This window comes from Macaca fascicularis, chromosome 5, assembly GCF_037993035.2.
Source record: "Macaca fascicularis isolate 582-1 chromosome 5, T2T-MFA8v1.1".
In the NCBI taxonomy this organism is placed as follows: Eukaryota; Metazoa; Chordata; class Mammalia; order Primates; family Cercopithecidae; genus Macaca; species Macaca fascicularis.
In genome coordinates, this window is record NC_088379.1 from 87028776 (window position 1) to 87056468 (window position 27693).

Genomic DNA, 27693 nt, shown 5'->3' on the forward strand with positions numbered 1-27693 from the left:
ATTCCACAAGAACTCTCTTAGCGAAAGGCTTCTTGAGGGGAAAGCTGTAACTCTGTGAGCTGATTTCACAGAACACAAAGAAGTTTCTCAGAAAGCTTCTTTTTCTTTGTTATCGGAGGATATTTCCTTTGGCCCTATAGTCTTCAAAGGGATCCAAAATATCTGTTCTCAGATTCCACAGAAATAAGGCTAGCAAAGAGATCCACGAAATACAGATGTAACTCTGTGAGATGAATTAACAGAACACTAAGCAGTTTCTCAGAAAGCTTCTTTCCAGATTTCATCGGAGGATATTTCCTTTTTCACCATAGCCCTCTATGAGCTTCCAAATATCACTTTGCAAATTCCACAAGAACTGTCTTAGCGAAAGGCTTCTTGAGGGGAAAGCTGTAACTCTGTGAGCTCATTTCACAGAACACAAAGAAGTTTCTCAGAAAGCTTCTATCTCTTAGTTTTCGGAGGATATTTCCTTTGGCCCTATAGTCTTCAAAGGGATCCGAAATATCTGTTCTCAGATTCCACAGAAATAAGGCTAGCAAAGAGATCCACGAAATATAGATGTAACTCTGTGAGATGAATTAACAGACCACTAAGCAGTTTCTCAGAAAGCTTCTTTCCAGATTTCATCGGAGGATATTTCCTTTTTCACCATAGCCCTCTATGGGCTTCCAAATATCACTTTGCCAATTCCACAAGAACTGTCTTAGCGAAAGGCTTCTTGAGGGGAATGCTGTAACTCTGTGAGATGATTTCACAGAATACAAAGAAGTTTCTCAGAAAGCTTCTTTCTCTTAGTTATCGGAGGATATTTCCTTTGGCCCTATAGTCTTCAAAGGGATCCGAAATATCTGTTTTCAGATTCCACAGAAATAACGCTAGCAAAGAGATCCACGAAATACAGATGTAACTCTGTGAGATGAATTAACAGAACACTAAGCAGTTTCTCAGAAAGCTTCTTTCCAGATTTCATCTGAGGATATTTCCTTTTTCACCATAGCCCTCTAAGGGCTTCCAAATATCACTTTGCCAATTCCACAAGAACTGTCTTAGCGAAAGGCTTCTTGAGGGAAAAGCTGTAACTCTGTGAGATGATTTCACAGAACACAAAGAAGTTTCTCAGAAAGCTTCTTTCTCTTAGTTATCGGAGGATATTTCCTTTGGCCCTATAGTCTTCAAAGGGATCCGAAATATCTGTTCTCAGATTCCACAGAAATAAGGCTAGCAAAGAGATCAACGAAATACAGATGTAACTCTGTGAGTGGAAGTCACACATCACAGAGCAGTTTCTCAGAAAGCTTCTTTCCAGATGTCATCTGAGGATAGTTCCTTTTTCACCATAGCCCTCTATGGGCTTCCAAATATCACTTTGCCAATTCCACAAGAACTGTCTTAGCGAAAGGCTTCTTGAGGGGTAAGCTGTATCTCTGTGAGATGATTTCATAGAACACCCAGAAGTTTCTCAGAACGCTTCTTTCTCTTAGTTATCGGAGGATATTTCCTTTGGCCCTATAGTCTTCAAAGGGATCCGAAGTATCTGTTCTCAGATTCCACAGAAATAAGGCTAGCAAAGAGATCCACGAAATACAGATGTAACTCTGTGAGATGAATTAACAGAACACTAAGCAGTTTCTCATTAAGCTTCTTTCCAGATTTCATCTGAGGATATTTCCTTTTTCACCATAGCCCTCTATGGGCTTCCAAATATCACTTTGCCAATTCCACAAGAACTGTCTTAGCGAAAGGCTTCTTGAGGGGAAAGCTGTAACTCTGTGAGATGATTACATAGAACAAAAAGAAATTTCTCACAAAGCTTCTTTCTCTTTGTTATCGGAGGATATTTCCTTTGGCCCTATAGTCTTCAACGGGATCCGAAATATCTGTTCTCAGATTCCACAGAAATAAGGCTAGCAAAGAGATCCACGAAATACAGATGTAACTCTGTGAGATGAATTAACAGAACACTAAGCAGTTTCTCAGAAAGCTTCTTTCCAGATTTCATCTGAGGATATTTCCTTTTTCACCATAGCCCTCTATGGGCTTCCAAATATCACTTTGCCAATTCCACAAGAACTGTCTTAGCGAAAGGCTTCTTGAGGGGAAAGCTGTAACTCTGTGAAATCATTTCACAGAACACAAAGAAGTTTCTCAGAAAGCTTCTTTCTCTTAGTTATCGGAGGATATTTCCTTTGGCCCTATAGTCTTTAAAGGGATCCGAAATATCTGTTCTCAGATTCCACAGAAATAAGGCTAGCAAAGAGATCCACGAAATATAGAAGAAACTCTGTGAGATGAATTAACAGAACACTAAGCAGTTTCTCAGAAAGCTTCTTTCCAGATTTCATCTGAGGATATTTCCTTTTTCACCATAGCCCTCTATGGGCTTCCAAATATCACTTTGCCAATCCCACAGGAACTGTCTTAGCGAAAGGCTTCTTGAGGGGAAAGCTGTAACTCTGTGAGATGATTCCACAGAACACAAAGAAGTTTCTCAGAAAGCTTCTTTCTCTTAGTTATCGGAGGATATTTCCTTTGGCCCTATAGTCTTCAAAGGGATCCGAAATATCTGTTCTCAGATTCCACAGAAATAAGGCTAGCCAAGTGATCCCCGAAATACAGATGTAACTCTGTGAGATGAATTAACAGAACACTAAGCAGTTTCTCAGAAAGCTTCTTTCCAGATTTCATCTGAGGATATTTCCTTTTTCACCATAGCCCTCTATGGGCTTCCAAATATCACTTTGCCAATTCCACAAGAACTGTCTTAGCGAAAGGCTTCTTGAGGGGAAAGATGTAACTCTGTGAGATGATTTCACAGAACACAAAGAAGTTTCTCAGAAAGCTTCTTTCTCTTAGTTATCGGAGGATATTTCCTTTGGCCCTATAGTCTTCAAAGGGATCCGAAATATCTGTTCTCAGATTCCACAGAAATAAGGCTAGCAAAGAGATCCACGAAATACAGATGTAACTCTGTGAGATGAATTAACAGAACACTAAGCAGTTTCTCAGAAAGCTTCTTTCCAGATTTCATCTGAGGATTTTTCCTTTTTCACCATAGCCCTCTATGGACTTCCAAATATCACTTGGCCAATTCCACAAGAACTGTCTTAGCGAAAGGCTTCTTGAGGGGAAAGCTGTAACTCTGTGAGATGATTACATAGAACACAAAGAAATTTCTCACAAAGCTTCTTTCTCTTTGTTATCAGAGGATATTTCCTTTGGCCCTATAGTCTTCAAAGGGATCCGAAATATCTGCTCTCAGATTCCACAGAAATAAGGCTAGCAAAGAGATCAACGAAATACAGATGTAACTCTGTGAGTGGAAGTCACACATCACAGAGCAGTTTCTCAGAAAGCTTCTTTCCAGATTTCATCTGAGGATATTTCCTTTTTCACCATAGCCCTCTATGGGCTTCCAAATATCACTTTGCCAATTCCACAAGAACTGTCTTAGCGAAAGGCTTCTTGAGGGGAAAGCTGTAACTCTGTGAGCTCATTTCACAGAACACAAAGAAGTTTCTCAGAACGCTTCTTTCTCTTAGTTTTCGGAGGATATTTCCTTTGGCCCTATAGTCTTCCAAGGGATCCGAAATATCTGTTCTCAGATTCCACAGAAATAAGGCTAGCCAAGTGATCCACGAAATACAGATGTAACTCTGTGAGATGAATTAACAGAACACTAAGCAGTTTCTCAGAAAGCTTCTTTCCAGATTTCATCTGAGGATATTACCTTTTTCACCATAGCCCTCTATGGGCTTCCAAATATCACTTTGCCACTTCCACAAGAACTGTCTTAGAGAAAGGCTTCTTGAGGGGAAAGCTGTAACTCTCTGAGATGATTTCACAGAACACAAAGAAGATTCTCAGAAAGCTTCTTTCTCTTAGTTTTCGGAGGATATTTCCTTTGGCCCTATAGTCTTCAAAGGGATCCGAAATATCTGTTCTCAGATTACACAGAAATAAGGCTAGCAAAGAGATCCACGAAATATAGTTGTAACTCTGTGAGATGAATTAACAGAACACTAAGCAGTTTCTCAGAAAGCTTCTTTCCAGTTTTCATCGGAGGATATTTCCTTTTTCACCATAGCCCTCTATAGGCTTCCAAATATCACTTTGCCAATTCCACAAGAACTGTCTTAGCGAAAGGCTTCTTGAGGGGAACGCTGTAACTCTTTGAGATGATTTCACAGAACACAAAGAAGTTTCTCAGAAAGCTTCTTTTTCTTTGTTATCGGAGGATATTTCCTTTGGCCCTATAGTCTTCAAAGGGATCCGAAATATCTGTTCTCAGATTCCACAGAAATAAGGCTAGCAAAGAGATCCACGAAATACAGATGTAACTCTGTGAGATGAATTAACAGAACACTAAGCAGTTTCTCAGAAAGCTTCTTTCCAGATTTCATCGGAGGATATTTCCTTTTTCACCATAGCCCTCTATGAGCTTCCAAATATCACTTTGCAAATTCCACAAGAACTGTCTTAGCGAAAGGCTTCTTGAGGGGAAAGCTGTAACTCTGTGAGCTCATTTCACAGAACACAAAGAAGTTTCTCAGAAAGCTTCTATCTCTTAGTTTTCGGAGGATATTTCCTTTGACCCTATAGTCTTCAAAGGGATCCGAAATATCTGTTCTCAGATTCCACAGAAATAAGGCTAGCAAAGAGATCCACGAAATATAGATGTAACTCTGTGAGATGAATTAACAGAACACTAAGCAGTTTCTCAGAAAGCTTCTTTCCAGATTTCATCGGAGGATATTTCCTTTTTCACCATAGCCCTCTATGGGCTTCCAAATATCACTTTGCCAATTCCGCAAGAACTGTCTTAGCGAAAGGCTTCTTGAGGGGAAAGCTGTAACTCTGTGAGATGATTTCACAGAACACAAAGAAGTTTCTCAGAAAGCTTCTTTCTCTTAGTTATCGGAGGATATTTCCTTTGGCCCTATAGTCTTCAAAGGGATCCGAAATATCTGTTTTCAGATTCCACAGAAATAAGGCTAGCAAAGAGATCCACGAAATACAGATGTAACTCTGTGAGATGAATTAACAGAACACTAAGCAGTTTCTCAGAAAGCTTCTTTCCAGATTTCATCTGAGGATATTTCCTTTTTCACCATAGCCCTCTAAGGGCTTCCAAATATCACTTTGCCAATTCCACAAGAACTGTCTTAGCGAAAGGCTTCTTGAGGGAAAAGCTGTAACTCTGTGAGATGATTTCACAGAACACAAAGAAGTTTCTCAGAAAGCTTCTTTCTCTTAGTTATCGGAGGATATTTCCTTTGGCCCTATAGTCTTCAAAGGGATCCGAAATATCTGTTCTCAGATTCCACAGAAATAAGGCTAGCAAAGAGATCAACGAAATACAGATGTAACTCTGTGAGTGGAAGTCACACATCACAGAGCAGTTTCTCAGAAAGCTTCTTTCCAGATTTCATCGGAGGATATTTCCTTTTTCACCATAGCCCTCTATGGGCTTCCAAATATCACTTTGCCAATTCCACAAGAACTGTCTTAGCGAAAGGCTTCTTGAGGGGTAAGCTGTAACTCTGTGAGATGATTTCATAGAACACAAAGAAGTTTCTCAGAACGCTTCTTTCTCTTAGTTATCGGAGGATATTTCCTTTGGCCCTATAGTCTTCAAAGGGATCCGAAATATCTGTTCTCAGATTCCACAGAAATAAGGCTAGCAAAGAGATACACGAAATACAGATGTAACTCTGTGAGATGAATTAACAGAACACTAAGCAGTTTCTCAGAAAGCTTCTTTCCAGATTTCATCTGAGGATATTTCCTTTTTCACCATAGTCCTCTATGGGCTTCCAAATATCACTTTGCCAATTCCACAAGAACTGTCTTAGCGAAAGTCTTCTTGAGGGGAAAGCTGTACCTCTGTGAGATGATTTCATAGAACACAAAGAAGTTTCTCAGAACGCTTCTTTCTCTTAGTTATCGGAGGATATTTCCTTTGGCCCTATAGTCTTCAAAGGGATCCGAAATATCTGTTCTCAGATTCCACAGAAATAAGGCTAGAAAAGAGATACACGAAATACAGATGTAACTCTGTGAGATGAATTAACAGAACACCAAGCAGTTTCTCAGAAAGCTTCTTTCCAGATTTCATCGGAGGATATTTCCTTTTTCACCATAGCCCTCTATGGGCTTCCAAATATCAGTTTGCCAACTCCACAAGAACTGTCTTAGCGAAAGGCTTCTTGAGGGGAAAGATGTAACTCTGTGAGATGATTTCACAGAACACAAAGAAGTTTCTCAGAAAGCTTCTTTTTCTTAGTAATCGGAGGATATTTCCTTTGGCCCTATCGTCTTCAAAGGGATCCGAAATATCTGTTCTCAGATTCCACAGAAATAAGGCTAGCAAAGAGATCCACGAAATACAGATGTAACTCTGTGAGTGGAAGTCACACAACACAGAGCAGTTTCTCAGAAAGCTTCTTTCCAGATTTCATCTGAGGATATTTCCTTTTTCACCATAGCCCTCTATGGGCTTCCAAATATCACTTTGCCAATTCCACAAGAACTGTCTTAGCGAAAGGCTTCTTGAGGGGTAAGCTGTAACTCTGTGAGATGATTTCATAGAACACAAAGAAGTTTCTCAGAACGCTTCTTTCTCTTAGTTATCGGAGGATATTTCCTTTGGCCCTATAGTCTTCAAAGGGATCCGAAATATCTGTTCTCAGATTCCACAGAAATAAGGCTAGCAAAGACATCCACGAAATACAGATGTAACTCTGTGAGATCAATTAACAGAACACTAAGGAGTTTCTCAGAAAGCTTCTTTCCAGATTTCATCTGAGGATATTTCCTTTTTCACCATAGTCCTCTATGGGCTTCGAAATATCACTTTGCCAATTCCACAAGAACTGTCTTAGCGAAAGGCTTCTTGAGGGGAAAGCTGTAACTCTGTGAGATGATTTCACAGAACACAAAGAAGTTTCTCAGAAAGCTTCTTTCTCTTAGTTTTCGGAGGATATTTCCTTTGGCCCTATAGTCTTCAAACGAATCCGAAATATCTCTTCTCAGATTCCACAGAAATAAGGCTAGAAAAGAGATCCACGAAATATAGATGTAACTCTGCGAGATGAATTAACAGAACACTAAGCAGTTTCTCAGAAAGCTTCTTTCCAGATTTCATCGGAGGATATTTCCTGTTTCACCATAGCCCTCTATGGGCTTCCAAATATCACTTTGCCAATTCCACAAGAACTGTCTTAGCGAAAGGCTTCTTGAGGGGAAAGATGTAACTCTGTGAGATGATTTCACAGAACACAAAGAAGTTTCACAGAAAGCCTCTTTCTCTTAGTTATCGGAGGATATTTCCTTTGGCCCTATAGTCTTCAAAGGGATCCGAAATATCTGGTTTCAGATTCCACAGAAATAAGGCTAGCAAAGAGATCCACGAAATACAGATGTAACTCTGTGAGATGAATTAACAGAACACTAAGCAGTTTCTCAGAAAGCTTCTTTCCAGATTTGATCGGAGGATATTTCCTTTTTCACCATAGCCCTATATGGGCTTCCAAATATCACTTTGCTAATTCCACAAGAACTGTCTTAGCGAAAGGCTTCTTGAGGGAAAAGCTGTAACTCTGTGAGATGATTTCACAGAACACAAAGAAGTTTCTCAGAAAGCTTCTTTCTCTTTGTTATCGGAGGATATTTCCTTTGGCCCTATAGTCTTCAAAGGGATCCGAAATATCTGTTCTCAGATTCCACAGAAAGAAGGCTAGCAAAGAGATCAACGAAATACAGATGTAACTCTGTGAGTGGAAGTCACACATCACAGAGCAGTTTCTCAGAAGGCTTCTTTCCAGATTTCATCTGAGGTTATTTCCTTTTTCACCATAGCCCTCTATGGGCTTCCAAATATCCCTTTGCCAATTCCACAAGAACTGTCTTAGCGAAAGGCTTCTTGAGGGGTAAGCTGTAACTCTGTGAGATGATTTCATAGAACACCAAGAAGTTTCTCAGAACGCTTCTTTCTCTTAGTTATCGGAGGATATTTCCTTTGGCCCTATAGTCTTCAAAGGGATCCGAAATATCTGTTCTCAGATTCCACAGAAATAAGGCTAGAAAAGAGATCCACGAAATATAGATGTAACTCTGTGAGATGAATTAAAAGAACACTAAGCAGTTTCTCAGAAAGCTTCTTTCCAGATTTCATCGGAGGATATTTCCTTTTTCACCATAGCCCTCTATGGGCTTCCAAATATCACATTGCCAATTCCACAAGAACTGTCTTAGCGAAAGGCTTCTTGAGGGGAAAGCTGTAACTCTGTGAGATGATTTCACAGAACACAAAGAAGTTTCTCAGAAAGCTTCTTTCTCTTAGTTATCGGAGGATATATCCTTTGGCCCTATAGTCTTCAAAGGGATCCGAAATATCTGTTCTCAGATTCCACAGAAATAAGGCTAGTCAAGTGATCCACGAAATACAGATATAACTCTGTGAGATGAATTAACAGAACACTAAGCAGTTTCTCAGAAAGCTTCTTTCCAGATTTCATCTGAGGATATTTCCTTTTTCACCATAGCCCTCTATGGGCTTCCAAATATCACTTGGCCAATTCCACAAGAACTGTCTTAGCGAAAGGCTTCTTGAGGGGAAAGCTGTAACTCTGTGAGATGATTACATAGAACACAAAGAAATTTCTCACAAAGCTTCTTTCTCTTTGTATTCGGAGTATATTTCCTTTGGCCCTATAGTCTTCAAAGGGATCCGAAATATCTGTTCTCAGATTCCACAGAAATAAGGCTAGCAAAGAGATCCACGAAATACAGATGTAACTCTGTGAGATGAATTAACAGAACGCTAAGCAGTTTCTCAGAAAGCTTCATTCTGATTTCATCGGAGGATATTTCCTTTTTCACCATAGCCCTCTAGGAGCTTCCAAATATCACTTTGCAAATTCCACAAGAACTGTCTTAGCGAAAGGCTTCTTGAGGGGAAAGCTGTAACTCTGTGAGCTCATTTCACAGAACACAAAGAAGTTTCTCAGAAAGCTTCTTTCTCTTAGTTTTCGGAGGATATTTCCTATGGCCCTATAGTCTTCAAAGGGATCCGAAATATCTGTTCTCAGATTCCACAGAAAGAAGGCTAGCAAAGAGATCCACGAAATATAGATGTAACTCTGTGAGATGAATTAACAGAACACTAAGCAGTTTCTCAGAAAGCTTCTTTCCAGATTTCATCGGAGGATATTTCCTTTTTCACCATAGCCCTCTATGGGCTTCCAAATATCACTTTGCCAATTCCACAAGAACTGTCTTAGCGAAAGGCTTCTTGAGGGGAAAGCTGTAACTCTGTGAGATGATTTCACAGAACACAAAGAAGTTTCTCAGAAAGCTTCTTTCTCTTAGTTATCGGAGGATATTTCCTTTGGCCCTATAGTCTTCAAAGGGATCCGAAATATCTGGTTTCAGATTCCACAGAAATAAGGCTAGCAAAGAGATCCACGAAATACAGATGTAACTCTGTGAGATGAATTAACAGAACACTAAGCAGTTTCTCAGAAAGCTTCTTTCCAGATTTGATCGGAGGATATTTCCTTTTTCACCATAGCCCTCTATGGGCTTCCAAATATCACTTTGCTAATTCCACAAGAACTGTCTTAGCGAAAGGCTTCTTGAGGGAAAAGCTGTAACTCTGTGAGATGATTTCACAGAACACAAAGAAGTTTCTCAGAAAGCTTCTTTCTCTTTGTTATCGGAGGATATTTCCTTTGGCCCTATAGTCTTCAAAGGGATCCGAAATATCTGTTCTCAGATTCCACAGAAATAAGGCTAGCAAAGAGATCAACGAAATACAGATGTAACTCTGTGAGTGGAAGTCACACATCACAGAGCAGTTTCTCAGAAAGCTTCTTTCCAGATTTCATCTCAGGATATTTCCTTTTTCACCATAGCCCTCTATGGGCTTCCAAATATCACTTTGCCAATTCCACAAGAACTGTCTTAGCGAAAGGCTTCTTGAGGGGTAAGCTGTAACTCTGTGAGATGATTTCATAGAACACCAAGAAGTTTCTCAGAACGCTTCTTTCTCTTAGTTATCGGAGGATATTTCCTTTGGCCCTATAGTCTTCAAAGGGATCCGAAATATCTGTTCTCAGATTCCACAGAAATAAGCCTAGCAAAGAGATCCACGAAATACAGATGTAACTCTGTGAGATGAATTAACAGAACACTGAGCAGTTTCTCAGAAAGCTTCTTTCCAGATTTCATCTGAGGATATTTCCTTTTTCACCATAGCCCTCTAAGGGCTTCCAAATATCACTTTGCCAATTCCACAAGAACTGTCTTAGCGAAAGGCTTCTTGAGGGGAAAGCTGTAACTCTGTGAGATGATTTCACAGAACACAAAGAGGTTTCTCAGAAAGCTTCTTTCTCTTAGTTATCGGAGGATATTTCCTTTGGCCCTATAGTCTTCAACGGGATCCGAAATATCTGTTCTCAGATTCCACAGAAATAAGGCTAGCCAAGTGATCCACGAAATACAGATGTAACTCTGTGAGATGAATTAACAGAACACTAAGCAGTTTCTCAGAAAGCTTCTTTCCAGATTTCATCTGAGGATATTTCCTTTTTCACCATAGCCCTCTATGGGCTTCCAAATATCACTTTGCCAATTCCACAAGAACTGTCTTAGCGAAAGGCTTCTTGAGGGGAAAGCTGTAACTCTGTGAGATGATTACATAGAACACAAAGAAATTTCTCAGAAAGCTTCTTTCTCTTTGTTATCGGAGGATATTTCCTTTGGCCCTATAGTCTTCAAAGGGATCCGAAATATCTGTTCTCAGATTCCACAGAAATAAGGCGAGCAAAGAGATCCACGAAATATAGAAGTAACTCTGTGAGATGAATTAACAGAACACTAAGCAGTTTCTCAGAAAGCTTCTTTCCAGATTTCATCGGAGGATATTTCCTTTTTCACCATAGCCCTCTATGGGCTTCCAAATATCACTTTGCCAATTCCACAGGAACTGTCTTAGCGAAAGGCTTCTTGAGGGGAAAGCTGTAACTCTGTGAGATGATTTCACAGAACACAAAGAAGTTTCTCAGAAAGCTTCTTTCTCTTAGTTATCGGAGGATATATCCTTTGGCCCTATAGTCTTCAAAGGGATCCGAAATATCTGTTCTCAGATTCCACAGAAATAAGGCTAGTCAAGTGATCCACGAAATATAGATGTAACTCTGTGAGATGAATTAACAGAACACTAAGCAGTTTCTCAGAAAGCTTCTTTCCAGATTTCATCTGAGGATATTTCCTTTTTCACCATAGCCCTCTATGGGCTTCCAAATATCACTTTGCCAATTCCACAAGAACTGTCTTAGCGAAAGACTTCTTTAGGGGAAAGCTGTAACTCTGTGACATGATTACGTAGAATACAAAGAAATTTCTCACAAAGCTTCTTTCTCTTTGTTATCGGAGGATATTTCCTTTGGCCCTATAGTCTTCAAAGGGATCCGAAATATCTGTTCTCAGATTCCACAGAAATAAGGCTAGCAAAGACATCCACGAAATACAGATGTAACTCTGTGAGATGAATTAAGGAACACTAAGCAGTTTCTCAGAAAGCAACTTTTCAGATTTCATCTGAGGATATTTCCTTTTTCACCATAGCCCTCTATGGGCTTCCAAATATCACTTTGCCAATTCCACAAGAACTGTCTTAGCGAAAGGCTTCTTGAGGGGAAAGCTGTAACTCTGTGAGATGATTTCACAGAACACAAAGAAGTTTCTCAGAAAGCTTCTTTCTCTTAGTTTTCGGAGGATATTTCCTTTGGCCCTATAGTCTTCAAAGGGATCAGAAATATCTGTTCTCAGATTCCACAGAAATAAGGCAAGCAAAGAGACCCACGAAATATAGATGTAACTCTGTGAGATGAATTAACAGAACACTAAGCAGTTTCTCAGAAAGCTTCTTTCCAGATTTCATCTGAGGATATTTCCTTTTTCATCATAGCCCTCTATGGGCTTCCAAATATCACTTTGCCAATTCCACAAGAACTGTCTTAGAGAAAGGCTTCTTGAGGGGAAAGCTGTAACTCTCTGAGCTGATTTCACAGAACACAAAGAAGTTTCTCAGAAAGCTTCTTTCTCTTAGTTTTCGGAGGGTATTTCCTTTGGCCCTATAGTCTTCAAATGGATCAGAAATATCTGTTCTCAGATTCCACAGAAATAAGGCTAGCAAAGAGATCCACGAAATATAGATATAACTCTGTGAGATGAATTAACAGAACACTAAGCAGTTTCTCAGAAAGCTTCTTTCCAGTTTTCATCTGAGGATATTTCCTTTTTCACCATAGCCCTCTATGGGCTTCCAAATATCACTTTGCCAATTCCACAAGAACTGTCTTAGCGAAAGGCTTCTTGAGGGGAAAGCTGTAACTCTGTGAGATGATTTCACAGAACACAAAGAAGTTTCTCAGAAAGCTTCTTTCTCTTAGTTATCGGAGGATATTTCCTTTGGCCCTATAGTCTTCAAAGGGATCCGAAATATCTGTTCTCAGATTCCACAGAAATAAGGCTAGCCAAGTGATCCACGAAATACGGATATAACTCTGTGAGATGAATTAACAGAACACTAAGCAGTTTCTCAGAAAGCTTCTTTCCAGATTTCATCTGAGGATATTTCCTTTTTCACCATAGCCCTCTATGGGCTTCCAAATATCACTTGGCCTATTCCACAAGAACTGTCTTAGCGAAAGGCTTCTTGAGGGGAAAGCTGTAACTCTGTGAGATGATTACATAGAACACAAAGAAATTTCTCACAAAGCTTCTTTCTCTTTGTTTTCGGAGTATATTTCCTTTGGCCCTATAGTCTTCAAAGGGATCCGAAATATCTGTTCTCAGATTCCACAGAAATAAGGCTAGCAAAGAGATCCACGAAATACAGATGTAACTCTGTGAGATGAATTAACAGAACACTAAGCAGTTTCTCAGCAAGCTTCATTCTGATTTCATCGGAGGATATTTCCTTTTTCACCATAGTCCTCTAGGAGCTTCCAAATATCACTTGCAAATTCCACAAGAACTGTCTTAGCGAAAGGCTTCTTGAGGGGAAAGCTGTAACTCTGTGAGCTCATTTCACAGAACACAAAGAAGTTTCTCAGAAATCTTCTTTCTCTTAGTTTTCGGAGGATATTTCCTATGGCCCTATAATCTTCAAAGGGATCCGAAATATCTGTTCTCAGATTCCACAGAAATAAGGCTAGCAAAGAGATCCACGAAATATAGATGTAACTCTGTGAGATGAATTAACAGAACACTAAGCAGTTTCTCAGAAAGCTTCTTTCCAGATTTCATCTGAGGATATTTCCTTTTTCACCATAGCCCTCTATGGGCTTCCAAATATCACTTTGCCAATTCCACAAGAACTGTCTTAGCGAAAGGCTTCTTGAGGGGAAAGCTGTAACTCTGTGAGATGATTTCACAGAACACAAAGAAGTTTCTCAGAAAGCTTCTTTCTCTTAGTTATCGGAGGATATTTCCTTTGGCCCTATAGTCTTCTAAGGGATCCGAAATATCTGGTTTCAGATTCCACAGAAATAAGGCTAGCAAAGAGATCCACGAAATACAGATGTAACTCTGTGAGATGAATTAACAGAACACTAAGCAGTTTCTCAGAAAGCTTCTTTCCAGATTTCATCGGAGGATATTTCCTTTTTCACCATAGCCCTCTATGGGCTTCCAAATATCACTTTGCCAATTCCACAAGAACTGTCGTAGCGAAAGGCTTCTTGAGGGAAAAGCTGTAAATCTGTGAGATGATTTCACAGAACACAAAGAAGTTTCTCAGAAAGCTTCTTTCTCTTTGTTATCGGAGGATATTTCCTTTGGCCCTATAGTCTTCAAAGGGATCCGAAATATCTGTTCTCAGATTCCACAGAAATAAGGCTAGCAAAGAGATCAACGAAATACAGATGTAACTCTGTGAGTGGAAGTCACACATCACAGAGCAGTTTCTCAGAAAGCTTCTTTCCAGATTTCATCTGAGGATATTTCCTTTTTCACCATAGCCCTCTATGGGCTTCCAAATATCACTTTGCCAATTCCACAAGAACTGTCTTAGCGAAAGGCTTCTTGAGGCGTAAGCTGTAACTCTGTGAGATGATTTCATAGAACACCAAGAAGTTTCTCAGAACGCTTCTTTCTCTTAGTTATCGGAGGATATTTCCTTTGGCCCTATAGTCTTCAAAGGGATCCGAAATATCTGTTCTCAGATTCCACAGAAATAAGCCGAGCAAAGAGATCCACGAAATACAGATGTAACTCTGTGAGATGAATTAACAGAACACTGAGCAGTTTCTCAGAAAGCTTCTTTCCAGATTTCATCTGAGGATATTTCCTTTTTCACCATAGCCCTCTAAGGGCTTCCAAATATCACTTTGCCAATTCCACAAGAACTGTCTTAGCGAAAGGCTTCTTGAGGGGAAAGCTGTAACTCTGTGAGATGATTTCACAGAACACAAAGAAGTTTCTCAGAAAGCTTCTTTCTCTTAGTTATCGGAGGATATTTCCTTTGGCCCTATAGTTTTCAAAGGGATCCGAAATATCTGGTTTCAGATTCCACAGAAATAAGGCTAGCAAAGAGATCCACGAAATACAGATGTAACTCTGTGAGATGAATTAACAGAACACTAAGCAGTTTCTCAGAAAGCTTCTTTCCAGATTTGATCGGAGGATATTTCCTTTTTCACCATAGCCCTCTATGGGCTTCCAAATATCACTTTGCTAATTCCACAAGAACTGTCTTAGCGAAAGGCTTCTTGAGGGAAAAGCTGTAACTCTGTGAGATGATTTCACAGAACACAAAGAAGTTTCTCAGAAAGCTTCTTTCTCTTTGTTATCGGAGGATATTTCCTTTGGCCCTATAGTCTTCAAAGGGATCCGAAATATCTGTTCTCAGATTCCACAGAAATAAGCCTAGCAAAGAGATCAACGAAATACAGATGTAACTCTGTGAGATGAATTAACAGAACACTGAGCAGTTTCTCAGAAAGCTTCTTTCCAGATTTCATCTGAGGATATTTCCTTTTTCACCATAGCCCTCTAAGGGCTTCCAAATATCACTTTGCCAATTCCACAAGAACTGTCTTAGCGAAAGGCTTCTTGAGGGGAAAGCTGTAACTCTGTGAGATGATTTCACAGAACACAAAGAAGTTTCTCAGAAAGCTTCTTTCTCTTAGTTATCGGAGGATATTTCCTTTGGCCCTATAGTCTTCAACGGAATCCGAAATATCTGTTCTCAGATTCCACAGAAATAAGGCTAGCCAAGTGATCCACGAAATACAGATGTAACTCTGTGAGATGAATTAACAGAACACTAAGCAGTTTCTCAGAAAGCTTCTTTCCAGATTTCATCTGAGGATATTTCCTTTTTCACCATAGCCCTCTATGGGCTTCCAAATATCACTTTGCCAATTCCACAAGAACTGTCTTAGCGAAAGGCTTCTTGAGGGGAAAGCTGTAACTCTGTGAGATGATTACATAGAACACAAAGAAATTTCTCAGAAAGCTTCTTTCTCTTAGTTATCGGAGGATATTTCCTTTGGCCCTATAGTCTTCAAAGGGATCCGAAATATCTGTTCTCAGATTCCACAGAAATAAGGCGAGCAAAGAGATCCACGAAATATAGAAGTAACTCTGTGAGATGAATTAACAGAACACTAAGCAGTTTCTCAGAAAGCTTCTTTCCAGATTTCATCTGAGGATATTTCCTTTTTCACCATAGCCCTCTATGGGCTTCCAAATATCACTTTGCCAATTCCACAGGAACTGTCTTAGCGAAAGGCTTCTTGAGGGGAAAGCTGTAACTCTGTGAGATGATTTCACAGAACACAAAGAAGTTTCTCAGAAAGCTTCTTTCTCTTAGTTATCGGAGGATATATCCTTTGGCCCTATAGTCTTCAAAGGGATCCGAAATATCTGTTCTCAGATTCCACAGAAATAAGGCTAGTCAAGTGATCCACGAAATATAGATGTAACTCTGTGAGATGAATTAACAGAACACTAAGCAGTTTCTCAGAAAGCTTCTTTCCAGATTCTATCTGAGGATATTTCCTTTTTCACCATAGCCCTCTATGGGCTTCCAAATATCACTTTGCCAATTCCACAAGAACTGTCTTAGCGAAATACTTCTTTAGGGGAAAGCTGTAACTCTGTGAGATGATTACATAGAACACAAAGAAATTTCTCACAAAGCTTCTTTCTCTTTGTTATCGGAGGATATTTCCTTTGGCCCTATAGTCTTCAAAGGGATCCGAAATATCTGTTCTCAGATTCCACAGAAATAAGGCTAGCAAAGAGATCCACGAAATACAGATGTAACTCTGTGAGATGAATTAAGGAACACTAAGCAGTTTCTCAGAAAGCAACTTTTCAGATTTCATCTGAGGATATTTCCTTTTTCACCATAGCCCTCTATGGGCTTCCAAATATCACTTTGCCAATTCCACAAGACCTGTCTTAGCGAAAGGCTTCTTGAGGGGAAAGCTGTAACTCTGTGAGATGATTTCACAGAACACAAAGAAGTTTCTCAGAAAGCTTCTTTCTCTTAGTTATCGGAGGATATTTCCTTTGGCCCTATAGTCTTCAAAGGGATCCGAAATATCTGTTCTCAGATTCCACAGAAATAAGGCTAGCAAAGAGACCCACGAAATATAGATGTAACTCTGTGAGATGAATTAACAGAACACTAAGCAGTTTCTCAGAAAGCTTCTTTCCAGATTTCATCGGAGGATATTTCCTTTTTCATCATAGCCCTCTATGGGCTTCCAAATATCACTTTGCCAATTCCACAAGAACTGTCTTAGAGAAAGGCTTCTTGAGGGGAAAGCTGTAACTCTCTGAGATGATTTCACAGAACACAAAGAAGTTTCTCAGAAAGCTTCTTTCTCTTAGTTTTCGGAGGATATTTCCTTTGGCCCTATAGTCTTCAAATGGATCAGAAATATCTGTTCTCAGATTCCACAGAAATAAGGCTAGCAAAGAGATCCACGAAATATAGATATAACTCTGTGAGATGAATTAACAGAACACTAAGCAGTTTCTCAGAGAGCTTCTTTCCAGTTTTCATCTGAGGATATTTCCTTTTTCACCATAGCCCTCTATGGGCTTCCAAATATCACTTTGCCAATTCCACAAGAACTGTCTTAGCGAAAGGCTTCCTGAGGGGAAAGCTGTAACTCTGTGAGATGATTTCACAGAACACAAAGAAGTTTCTCAGAAAGCTTCTTTCTCTTAGTTATCGGAGGATATTTCCTTTGGCCCTATAGTCTTCAAAGGGATCCGAAATATCTGTTCTCAGATTCCACAGAAATAAGGCTAGCCAAGTGATCCACGAAATACAGATATAACTCTGTGAGATGAATTAACAGAACACTAAGCAGTTTCTCAGAAAGCTTCTTTCGAGATTTCATCTGAGGATATTTCCTTTTTCACCATAGCCCTCTATGGGCTTCCAAATATCACTTGGCCAATTCCACAAGAACTGTCTTAGCGAAAGGCTTCTTGAGGGGAAATCTGTAACTCTGTGAGATGATTACATAGAACACAAAGAAATTTCTCACAAAGCTTCTTTCTCTTTGTTTTCGGAGTATATTTCCTTTGGCCCTATAGTCTTCAAAGGGATCCGAAATATCTGTTCTCAGATTCCACAGAAATAAGGCTAGCAAAGAGATCCACGAAATACAGATGTAACTCTGTGAGATGAATTAACAGAACACTAAGCAGTTTCTCAGAAAGCTTCATTCTGATTTCATCGGAGGATATTTCCTTTTTCACCATAGTCCTCTAGGAGCTTCCAAATATCACTTCCAAATTCCACAAGAACTGTCTTAGCGAAAGGCTTCTTGAGGGTAAAGCTGTAACTCTGTGAGCTCATTTCACAGAACACAAAGAAGTTTCTCAGAAAGCTTCTTTCTCTTAGTTTTCGGAGGATATTTCCTATGGCCCTATAGTCTTCAAAGGGATCCGAAATATCTGTTCTCAGATTCCACAGAAATAAGGCTAGCAAAGAGATCCACGAAATATAGATGTAACTCTGTGAGATGAATTAACAGAACACTAAGCAGTTTCTCAGAAAGCTTCTTTCCAGATTTCATCGGAGGATATTTCCTTTTTCACCATAGCCCTCTATGGGCTTCCAAATATCACTTTGCCAATTCCACAAGAACTGTCTTAGCGAAAGGCTTCTTGAGGGGAAAGCTGTAACTCTGTGAGATGATTTCACAGAACACAAAGAAGTTTCTCAGAAAGCTTCTTTCTCTTTGTTATCGGAGGATATTTCCTTTGGCCCTATAGTCTTCAAAGGGATCCGAAATATCTGTTCTCAGATTCCACAGAAATAAGGCTAGCAAAGAGATCAACGAAATACAGATGTAACTCTGTGAGTGGAAGTCACACATCACAGAGCAGTTTCTCAGAAAGCTTCTTTCCAGATTTCATCTGAGGATATTTCCTTTTTCACCATAGCCCTCTATGGGCTTCCAAATATCACTTTGCCAATTCCACAAGAACTGTCTTAGCGAAAGGCTTCTTGAGGGGTAAGCTGTAACTCTGTGAGATGATTTCATAGAACACCAAGAAGTTTCTCAGAACGCTTCTTTCTCTCAGTTATCGGAGGATATTTCCTTTGGCCCTATAGTCTTCAAAGGGATCCGAAATATCTGTTCTCAGATTCCACAGAAATAAGCCTAGCAAAGAGATCCACGAAATACAGATGTAACTCTGTGAGATGAATTAACAGAACACTGAGCAGTTTCTCAGAAAGCTTCTTTCCAGATTTCATCTGAGGATATTTCCTTTTTCACCATAGCCCTCTAAGGGCTTCCAAATATCACTTTGCCAATTCCACAAGAACTGTCTTAGCGAAAGGCTTCTTGAGGGGAAAGCTGTAACTCTGTGAGATGATTTCACAGAACACAAAGAAGTTTCTCAGAAAGCTTCTTTCTCTTAGTTATCGGAGGATATTTCCTTTGGCCCTATAGTCTTCAAAGGGATCCGAAATATCTGTTGTCAGATTCCACAGAAATAAGGCTAGCAAAGAGATCAACGAAATACAGATGTAACTCTGTGAGATGAATTAACAGAACACTAAGCAGTTTCTCAGAAAGCTTCTTTCCAGATTTCATCGGAGGATATTTCCTTTTTCACCATAGCCCTCTATGGGCTTCCAAATATCACTTTGCCAATTCCACAGGAACTGTCTTAGCGAAAGGCTTCTTGAGGGGAAAGCTGTAACTCTGTGAGATGATTTCACAGAACACAAAGAAGTTTCTCAGAAAGCTTCTTTCTCTTAGTTATCGGAGGATATTTCCTTTGGCCCTATAGTCTTCAAAGGGATCCGAAATATCTGTTCTCAGATTCCACAGAAATAAGGCTAGCCAAGTGATCCACGAAATACAGATGTAACTCTGTGAGATGAATTAACAGAACACTAAGCAGTTTCTCAGAAAGCTTCTTTCCAGATTTCATCTGAGGATATTTCCTTTTTCACCATACCCTCTACGGGCTTCCAAATATCACTTTGCCAATTCCACAAGATCTGTCTTAGCGAAAGGCTTCTTGAGTGGAAAGCTGTAACTCTGTGAGATTATTACATAGAACACAAAGAAATTTCTGACAAAGCTTCTTTCTCTTTGTTATCGGAGGATATTTCCTTTGGCCCTATAGTCTTCAAAGGGATTCGAAATGTCTGTTCTCAGATTCCACAGAAATAAGGCTAGCAAAGAGATCCACGAAATACAGATGTAACTCTGTGAGATGAATTAACAGAACACTAAGCAGTTTCTCAGAAAGCTTCTTTCCAGATTTCATCTGAGGATATTTCCTTTTTCACCATAGCCCTCTATGGGCCTCCAAATATCACTTGGCCAATTCCACAAGAACTGTCTTAGCGAAAGGCTTCTTGAGGGGAAAGCTGTAACTCTGTGAGATGATTTCACAGAACACAAAGAAGTTTCTCAGAAATCTTCTTTCTCTTAGTTATCGGAGGATATTTCCTTTGGCCCTATAGTCTTCAAAGGGATCCGAAATATCTGTTCTCAGATTCCACAGAAATAAGGCTAGCCAAGTGATCCACGAAATACAGATGTAACTCTGTGAGATGAATTAACAGAACACTAAGCAGTTTCTCAGAAAGCTTCTTTCCAGATTTCATCTGAGGATATTTCCTTTTTCACCATAGCCCTCTATGGGCTTACAAATATCACTTTGCCAATTCCACAAGATCTGTCTTAGCGAAAGGCTTCTTGAGCGGAAAGCTGTAACTCTGTGAGATGATTACACAGAACACAAAGAAATTTCTCACAAAGCTTCTTTCTCTTTGTTATCGGAGGATATTTCCTTTGGCCCTATAGTCTTCAAAGGGATTCGAAATGTCTGTTCTCAGATTCCACAGAAATAAGGCTAGCAAAGAGATCCACGAAATACAGATGTAACTCTGTGAGATGAATTAACAGAACACTAAGCAGTTTCTCAGAAAGCTTCTTTCCAGATTTGATCAGAGGATATTTCCTTTTTCACCATAGCCCTCTTTGGGCTTCCAAATATCACTTTGCCAATTCCACAAGAACTATCTTAGCGAAAGGCTTCTTGAGGGGAAAGCTGTAACTCTGTGAGATGATTTCACAGAACACAAAGAAGTTTCTCAGAAAGCTTCTTTCTCTTTGTTATCGGAGGATATTTCCTTTGGCCCTATAGTCTTCAAAGGGATCCGAAATATCTGTTGTCAGATTCCACAGAAATAAGGCTAGCAAAGAGATCCACGAAATACAGATGTAACTCTGTGAGATGAATTAACAGAACACTAAGCAGTTTCTCAGAAAGCTTCTTTCCAGATTTGATCGGAGGATATTTCCTTCTTCACCATAGCCCTCTATGGGCTTCTAAATATCACTTTGCCAATTTCACAAGAACTGTCTTAGCGAAAGGCTTCTTGAGGGGAAAGCTGTAACTCTTTGAGCTCATTTCAGAGAACACAAAGAAGTTTCTCAGAAAGCTTCTTTCTCTTAGTTATCGGAGGATATTTCCTTTGGCCCTATAGTCTTCAAAGGGATCCGAAATATCTGTTCTCAGATTCCACAGAAATAAGGCGAGCAAAGAGATCCACGAAATATAGAAGTAACTCTGTGAGATGAATTAACAGAACACTAAGCAGTTTCTCAGAAAGCTTCTTTCCAGATTTCATCGGAGGATATTTCCTTTTTCACCACAGCCCTCTATGGGCTTCCAAATATCACTTTGCCAATTCCACAGGAACTGTCTTAGCGAAAGGCTTCTTGAGGGGAAAGCTGTAACTCTGTGAGATGATTTCACAGAACACAAAGAAGTTTCTCAGAAAGCTTCTTTCTCTTAGTTATCGGAGGATATTTCCTTTGGCCCTATAGTCTTCAAAGGGATCCGAAATATCTGTTCTCAGATTCCACAGAAATAAGGCTAGCCAAGTGATCCACGAAATACAGATGTAACTCTGTGAGATGAATTAACAGAACACTAAGCAGTTTCTCAGAAAGCTTCTTTCCAGATTTCATCTGAGGATATTTCCTTTTTCACCATAGCCCTCTATGGGCTTCCAAATATCACTTTGCCAGTTCCACAAGATCTGTCTTAGCGAAAGGCTTCTTGAGTGGAAAACTGTAACTCTGTGAGATTATTACATAGAACACAAAGAAATTTCTGACAAAGCTTCTTTCTCTTTGTTATCGGAGGATATTTCCTTTGGCCCTATAGTCTTCAAAGGGATTCGAAATGTCTGTTCTCAGATTCCACAGAAATAAGGCTAGCAAAGAGATCCACGAAATACAGATGTAACTCTGTGAGATGAATTAACAGAACACTAAGCAGTTTCTCAGAAAGCTTCTTTCCAGATTTGATCAGAGGATATTTCCTTTTTCACCATAGCCCTCTAGGGGCTTCCAAATATCACTTTGCCAATTCCACAAGAACTGTCTTAGCGAAAGGCTTCTTGAGGGGAAAGCTGTAACTCTGAGAGCTCATTTCACAGAACACAAAGAAGTTTCTCAGAAAGCTTCTTTCTCTTAGTTATCGGAGGATATATCCTTTGGCCCTATAGTCTTCAAAGGGATCCGAAATATCTGTTCTCAGATTCCAGATAAATAAGGCTAGCAAAGAGATCCACGAAATACAGATGTAACTCTGTGAGATGAATTAACAGAACACTAAGCAGTTTCTCAGAAAGCTTCTTTCCAGATTTCATCTGAGGATATTTCCTTTTTCACCATAGCCCTCTATGGGCTTCCAAATATCACTTGGCCAATTCCACAAGAACTGTCTTAGCAAAAGGCTTCTTGAGGGGAAAGCTGTAACTCTGTGAGATGATTTCACAGAACACAAAGAAGTTTCTCAGAAAGCTTCTTTCTCTTTGTTATCGGAGGATATTTCCTTTGGCCCTATAGTCTTCAAAGGGATCCGAAATATCTGTTCTCAGATTCCACAGAAATAAGGCTAGCAAAGAGATCCACGAAATATAGAAGTAACTCTGTGAGATGAATTAACAGAACACTAAGCAGTTTCTCAGAAAGCTTCTTTCCAGATTTCATCTGAGGATATTTCCTTTTTCACCATAGCCCTCTATGGGCTTCCAAATATCACTTTGCCAATTCCACAAGAACTGTCTTAGCGAAAGGCTTCTTGAGGGGAAAGCTGTAACTCTGTGAGCTCATTTCACAGAACACAAAGAAATTTCTCAGAAAGCTTCTTTCTCTTAGTTATCGGAGGATATTTCCTTTGGCCCAGTAGTCTTCAAAGGGATCCGAAATATCTGTTGTCAGATTCCACAGAAATAAGGCTAGCAAAGAGATCCACGAAATACAGATGTAACCCTGTGAGATGAATTAACAGAACACTAAGCAGTTTCTCAGAAAGCTTCTTTCCAGATTTCATCGGAGGATATTTCCTTTTTCACCATAGCCCTCTATGGGCTTCCAAATATCACTTTGCCAATTCCACAAGAACTGTCTTAGCGAAAGGCTTCTTGAGGGGAAAGCTGTAACTCAGTGAGCTCATTTCACAGAACACAAAGAAGTTTCTCAGAAAGCTTCTTTCTCTTAGTTATCGGAGGATATTTCCTTTGGCCCTTTAGTCTTCAAAGGGTTCCGAAATATCTGTTCTCAGATTCCACAGAAATAAGGCGAGCAAAGAGATCCACGAAATATAGAAGTAACTCTGTGAGATGAATTAACAGAACACTAAGCAGTTTCTCAGAAAGCTTCTTTCCAGATTTCATCTGAGGATATTTCCTTTTTCACCATAGCCCTCTATGGGCTTCCAAATATCACTTTACCAGTTCCACAAGATCTGTCTTAGCGAAAGGCTTCTTGAGTGGAAAGCTGTAACTCTGTGAGATTATTACATAGAACACAAAGAAATTTCTGACAAAGCTTCTTTCTCTTTGTTATCGGAGGATATTTCCTTTGGCCCTATAGTCTTCAAAGGGATTCGAAATGTCTGTTCTCAGATTCCACAGAAATAAGGCTAGCAAAGAGATCCACGAAATACAGATGTAACTCTGTGAGATGAATTAACAGAACACTAAGCAGTTTCTCAGAAAGCTTCTTTCCAGATTTGATCAGAGGATATTTCCTTTTTCACCATAGCCCTCTAGGGGCTTCCAAATATCACTTTGCCAATTCCACAAGAACTGTCTTAGCGAAAGGCTTCTTGAGGGGAAAGCTGTAACTCTGAGAGCTCATTTCACAGAACACAAAGAAGTTTCTCAGAAAGCTTCTTTCTCTTAGTTATCGGAGGATATATCCTTTGGCCCTATAGTCTTCAAAGGGATCCGAAATATCTGTTCTCAGATTCCAGATAAATAAGGCTAGCAAAGAGATCCACGAAATACAGATGTAACTCTGTGAGATGAATTAACAGAACACTAAGCAGTTTCTCAGAAAGCTTCTTTCCAGATTTCATCTGAGGATATTTCCTTTTTCACCATAGCCCTCTATGGGCTTCCAAATATCACTTGGCCAATTCCACAAGAACTGTCTTAGCAAAAGGCTTCTTGAGGGGAAAGCTGTAACTCTGTGAGATGATTTCACAGAACACAAAGAAGTTTCTCAGAAAGCTTCTTTCTCTTTGTTATCGGAGGATATTTCCTTTGGCCCTATAGTCTTCAAAGGGATCCGAAATATCTGTTGTCAGATTCCACAGAAATAAGGCTAGCAAAGAGATCCACGAAATATAGAAGTAACTCTGTGAGATGAATTAACAGAACACTAAGCAGTTTCTCAGAAAGCTTCTTTCCAGATTTCATCTGAGGATATTTCCTTTTTCACCATAGCCCTCTATGGGCTTCCAAATATCACTTTGCCAATTCCACAAGAACTGTCTTAGCGAAAGGCTTCTTGAGGGGAAAGCTGTAACTCTGTGAGCTAATTTCACAGAACACAAAGAAATTTCTCAGAAAGCTTCTTTCTCTTAGTTATCGGAGGATATTTCCTTTGGCCCAGTAGTCTTCAAAGGGATCCGAAATATCTGTTGTCAGATTCCACAGAAATAAGGCTAGCAAAGAGATCCACGAAATACAGATGTAACCCTGTGAGATGAATTAACAGAACACTAAGCAGTTTCTCAGAAAGCTTCTTTCCAGATTTCATCGGAGGATATTTCCTTTTTCACCATAGCCCTCTATGGGCTTCCAAATATCACTTTGCCAATTCCACAAGAACTGTCTTAGCGAAAGGCTTCTTGAGGGGAAAGCTGTAACTCAGTGAGCTCATTTCACAGAACACAAAGAAGTTTCTCAGAAAGCTTCTTTCTCTTAGTTATCGGAGGATATTTCCTTTGGCCCTTTAGTCTTCAAAGGGTTCCGAAATATCTGTTCTCAGATTCCACAGAAATAAGGCGAGCAAAGAGATCCACGAAATATAGAAGTAACTCTGTGAGATGAATTAACAGAACAATAAGCAGTTTCTCAGAAAGCTTCTTTCCAGATTTCATCGGAGGATATTTCCTTTTTCACCATAGCCCTCTATGGGCTTCCAAATATCACTTTGCCAATTCCACAGGAACTGTCTTAGGGAAAGGCTTCTTGAGGGGAAAGCTGTAACTCTGTGAGATGATTTCACAGAACACAAAGAAGTTTCTCAGAAAGCTTCTTTCTCTTAGTTATCGGAGGATATTTCCTTTGGCCCTATAGTCTTCAAAGGGAACCGAAATATCTGTTCTCAGATTCCACAGAAATAAGGCTAGCCAAGTGATCCACGAAATACAGATGTAACACTGTGAGATGAATTAACAGAACACTAAGCAGTTTCTCAGAAAGCTTCTTTCCAGATTTCATCTGAGGATATTTCCTTTTTCACCATAGCCCTCTATGGGCTTCCAAATATCACTTTGCCAATTCCACAAGAACTGTCTTAGCAAAAGACTTCTTGAGGGGAAAGCTGTAACTCTGTGAGATGATTTCACAGAACACAAAGAGGTTTCTCAGAAAGCTTCTTTCTCTTAGTTATCAGAGGATATTTCCTGTGGCCCTATAGTCTTAAAGGGATCCGAAATATCTGTTCTCAGATTCCACAGAAATAGGGCTAGCAAAGAGATCCACGAAATACAGATGTAACTCTGTGAGATGAATTAACAGAACACTAAGCAGTTTCTGAGAAAGCTTCTTTCCAGATTTCATCTGAGGATATTTCCTTTTTCACCATAGCCCTCCATGGGCTTCCAAATATCACTTTGCCAATTCAACAAGAACTGTCTCAGCGAAAGGTTTCTTGAGGGGAAAGCTGTAACTCTTTGAGCTCATTTCACAGAACACAAAGAAGTTTCTCAGAAAGCTTCTTTCTCTTAGTTATCGGAGGATATTTCCTTTGGCCCTATAGTCTTCAAAGGGATCCGAAATATCTGTTCTCAGATTCCACAGAAATAAGGCTAGCAAAGAGATCCACGAAATATAGATGTAACTCTGTGAGATGAATTAACAGAACACTAAGCAGTTTCTCAGAAAGCTTCTTTCCAGATTTCATCTGAGGATATTTCCTTTTTCACCATAGCCCTCTATGGGCTTCCAAATATCATTTGGCCAATTCCACAAGAACTGTCTTAGCGAAAGGCTTCTTGAGGGGAAAGCTGTAACTCTGTGAGATGATTTCACAGAACACAAAGAAGTTTCTCAGAAAGCTTCTTTCTCTTAGTTATCGGAGGATATTTCCTTTGGCCCTATAGTCTTCAAAGGGATCCGAAATATCTGTTCTCAGATTCCACAGAAATAAGGCTAGCAAAGAGATCCACGAAATACAGATGTAACTCTGTGAGATGAATTAACAGAACACTAAGCAGTTTCTCAGAAAGCTTCTTTCCAGATTTCATCGCAGGATATTTCCTTTTTCACCATAGCCCTCTATGGGCTTCCAAATATCACTTTGCCAATACCACAAGAACTGTCTTAGCGAAAGGCTTCTTGAGGGGAAAGCTGTAACTCTGTGAGCTCATTTCACAGAACACAAAGAAGTTTCTCAGAAAGCTTCTTTCTCTTAGTTATCAGAGGATATTTCCTTTGGCCCTATAGTCTTCAAAGGGATCCGAAATATCTGTTGTCAGATTCCACAGAAAGAAGGCAAGCAAACAGATCCACGAAATATAGATGTAATTCTGTGAGATGAATTAACAGAACACTAAGCAGTTTCTCAGAAAGCTTCTTTCCAGATTTCATCTGAGGATATTTCCTTTTTCACCATAGCCCTCTATGGGCTTCCAAATATCACTTGGCCAATTCCACAAGAACTGTCTTAGCGAAAGGCTTCTTGAGGGGAAAGCTGTAACTCTGTGAGATGATTTCGCAGAACACAAAGAAGTTTCTCAGAAAGCTTCTTTCTCTTAGTTATCGGAGGATATTTCCTTTAGCCCTATAGTCTTCAAAGGGATCCGAAATATCGGTTCTCAGATTCCACAGAAATAAGGCTAGCCAAGTGATCCACGAAATACAGATGTAACTCTGTGAGATGAATTAACAGAACACTAACCAGTTTCTCAGAAAGCTTCTTTCCAGATTTCATCTGACGATATTTCCTTTTTCACCATAGCCCTCTATGGGCTTCCAAATATCACTTTGCCAATTCCACAAGAACTGTCTTAGCGAAAGGCTTCTTGAGGGGAAAGCTGTAACTCTGTGAGATGATTACATTGAACACAAAAAGTTTCTCACAAAGCTTCCTTTTCTTTGTTATCGGAGGATATTTCCTTTGGCCCTATAGTCTTCAAAGGGATCCGAAATATCTGTTCTCAGATTCCACAGAAATAAGGCTAGCAAAGAGATCCACGAAATACAGATGTAACTCTGTGAGATGAATTAACAGAACACTAAGCAGTTTCTCAGAAAGCTTCTTTCCAGATTTCATCGGAGGATATTTCCTTTTTCACCATAGCCCTCTATGGGCTTCCAAATATCACTTTGCCAATTCCACAAGAACTGTCTTAGCGAAAGGCTTCTTGAGGGGAAAGCTGTAACTCTGTGAGCTCATTTCACAGAACACAAAGAAGTTTCTCAGAAAGCTTCTTTCTCTTAGTTATCAGAGGATATTTCCTTTGGCCCTATAGTCTTCAAAGGGATCCGAAATATCTGTTGTCAGATTCCACAGAAATAAGGCAAGCAAACAGATCCACGAAATATAGATGTAATTCTGTGAGATGAATTAACAGAACACTAAGCAGTTTCTCAGA